Raw genomic sequence first — 3,377 nt, forward strand, 5'->3', positions numbered from 1 at the left:
ATATATAATTAGAGGTTAAAATAGAGATTTAAATATCCAATGGATTACTGGTTCATTACCTATTATTTTTTTTTGGTGGGGGTGGTGGAATAGTGATATTCATAAAATAATAGGTTTAAGTATAAATCTTGGTTTATAAATATTCAAATTAATATTCAGAAAATAGAGATGTAGCATTAATATAATTTACTAACTGCAAAATCCAACATATTCTCTTACAGCTGTTTCAGTTTTGCCCAAAGATTAAATTTCAATAATTAAATCATTGTTTTGGGCAAAATCTCATCTGCTACATCTCCATTTTCTGAATTTTAATTTGAATATATATACATACATATACTCGTATATATATAACATACATAGATATTTACCTATGTATACACACACTCACACATTTGCACAAACAAAGACACACGTATATATTATGTATTATATTATATTAGCCATCCATACATATTCAAATATATATAATTTTCCAAAAAGAAAAAAAAGAAAAAAAAGAAAAACGTTTTCAATACACGATGTAAATTAATTGTTATTTAAACTGGTTTCGTTTTCTCGCAATTCCGATCTCTTCTCCATTTCCTTCTCTGATCCGAGATATACTGAAGCTAGTTTATACATTTATTCTGTTTTTCAATCGTTTATAATTGATGCCGTTTGATTTGCTAATTCGTCGATTGGTTTGATCTTCGTTGGTTGATTCCATTGTTGGATTATTGTATATCGTTTACCTTCTGGTAAACTTTCCCCCCTAAAATCATTTATTTGTACATCAATTCCAATCGTTCGCCTCTGTAAATGTTGTGTCTGTTACTTCTCAAAACAGAATGCGATGACCCAATCGACAACGACTTTTGAAATGGCCAAGGGGAAACAATATTCTATTCAACGATATTCTATTTTACACTTAATAATACACACAAAAACATACGTACATACACACATGTACATTTATATACATCTGTGCAAACACACATGCACACACGCACACACGCCTGCACGCATATATATAAATACACACATAGACACTTTTACGCCATTTTGAATTATCTGATCTCAGATGTATTTTAGTGAGGCAAAACTCAAATCATTTTTATAAAGTGTTTTTCTTTCATTTGAGCCTCGTTTTTCACTGTACAAATTTGCTTACAATCATTCCACCGCATGCTAACATCATTCTATAACTTATCAACCCTCCCCTCTGTCTCTTTCTCCCACTTCCTCTTTCTTTCTTTCTTTCTTTCTTTCTTTCTTTCTTTCTTTCTTTCTCTCTCTTTCTCTCTGCTTCATTCTCTCATTCTCTTTCTCCCTCTTTCTTTCTCTCTCTCTGTCTCCCCCTTTCTTTCTCGGCATGTTTGAGTCTCATTTTTTTGATCATTCAGATCGCGGTTCTATCTTCCATTTCCCCTTTCTAGTCGGGCGGTGGGAAATTATGAAGTTCAGAATAACAAAGCTCAGAAGAACGCCTTTATTTGATTCAAGCAACTATCTGATAGGTAAAGTTAAATGATGTTATACTGTAAGAACTTGAGAGGGCTGAGCTGGTACAAAGTTTAGCACGCCGGACAAAATGCCTTGCGACATTTCTTCTGGTTCCACTGAGGCTGACTTTACCGTTCATCCGATTGGGCAAAACAATTACCGATTGTAATGTTAGATAAATAAACTGTTATTAATGAAATGACTTTACTGTTCATCCAAGGTACCAGTTGAGCACTGGGGTCCATGTAATCGAATGACTCACTCTCCCCAAATTTCAGGCTTTGCGCCATAGGAGAAAGGATTATGACGGAAGCGAGTGTTTTACTGATGTAAAAAAAAACCATTCGGCCATGAATGACCATGGGATTGCACCTAGAAAGTCTTCTTCCGAGGCACAAGTCCGGGCAAGGTTGTTTATGGAAGACCAGCAGTCACCCATGCATACCAGCCCCCCCTTCTCCACGCCACCGATGGAAAGGCAAAGGCCGATACAGCTTATCACCAGTGATGTAGCAACTCATTTCTACAGCTGAGTGAACTGGAGCAACATGAAATAATATCTTACTCAAGAACGCAGCCTGGTCTGTGAATCGAACTCACTACCTCATAATTAATGAGTCCGACGCTCTAACCACTGAGCCATGCACCTTCACACCCTGATGTAGATTTAGACATTTGCCAGGAGTACGTTGTGTACAATCTCGAATCCTACCGATAGGCAAGATTCTTATTTCAATTTTTCGATACCTCCGTATATCACTGGTATTATTTTATTGTCAAGAACCCGAAATTTTAGATTTTGACTAAAACTCAAACGTTAGGCCGCGAAATTGGTTTATATTACCGTAGGTAATTACTGGTATTGCTGTTATTGTTATATTCGTTGTTGTCGTTGTTGTTTAGTATATATACATACTCACGCATACAACCACACATACCTACCTACCTACCTACATACATACATACATACATACATATACTCGAATATTCATGCTTATTTGGGACAAATAGTTAACAATATCCGATGCTTTGATTCTAATAATTACATACTTTGCAATTCATTTTCAAATATATTTTTGCTACCCAGAAACTTTGACAACATTATGCGTGGTTATAATAAACGCCTTTTTCTATGTTTTATATATGTATATGAGTGCATATAGATCTGTATGTGTGTGCACATGTGTGTACATGTGTTTGTTTGTGTGTGCCTGTGTTTATATTAGCTGTGTATTCAAACAGTGAAATAAACAGTTGTTTATTCAAACAAATATTCAGCGGTATTTATGTGTCTGAATGATGTCCCTTTACAACAATGTTCACTTGGCGTTTTGTATCTTTGGAAAACGATAAAATAATGCTACACTCAGTAATACCGACTTAGGTCGACTGAAGCCCCGTAAAACCCCAACTTTCTTCTGCAAAGTGTTCTTCATAAATGAGAACCACAATTGCTTGTCACTGCTCAGGCTGGTGTGATGGGAGAATTGGTAGAGCATTGAATGAAATCTCTTGTGCTATTTATTGTTTCTGTCCTTTTGCATTTCGAGTTCAAATCTAGTCGAGTTACAGTTTTGCCTTTCATCGCTTCATAGATGTCAATAAAACAAAGTATATATATATATATATAATAAAATTGGAAATCATTTTGTAAAATATATTCTCCATTACATGTGTTTCATTTGCTAATAGGAATTACAAAGTTTTACATGTTATATAGTCATTTAAGGAATTTTCTATTAGAAATTCTTCGGACAGAGAAAAAGTATAATACAAATTTAATATTTTGGATGAAGCATTTATATTCAGATAGTAATCAGGAGTAGCAAAGCCAGCCTCGGTGTGATTGTGTAATTTACTCTAACTACTTATGTGTGTATATATATATATAT

At 34.5% G+C, this 3,377-nt stretch overlaps 1 protein-coding gene across 1 annotated transcript in view; it reads left to right on the forward strand.

Annotated features, from left to right (window-relative positions):
* LOC106880578 (probable nuclear hormone receptor HR38) overlaps window positions 1-3,377 on the forward strand; it is a 449,364-nt gene that overhangs the window by 439,940 nt on the left and 6,047 nt on the right. The window lies entirely within an intron of this gene.

This window comes from Octopus bimaculoides, chromosome 21 (assembly GCF_001194135.2).
Source record: "Octopus bimaculoides isolate UCB-OBI-ISO-001 chromosome 21, ASM119413v2, whole genome shotgun sequence".
Lineage (NCBI taxonomy): Eukaryota > Metazoa > Mollusca > Cephalopoda > Octopoda > Octopodidae > Octopus > Octopus bimaculoides.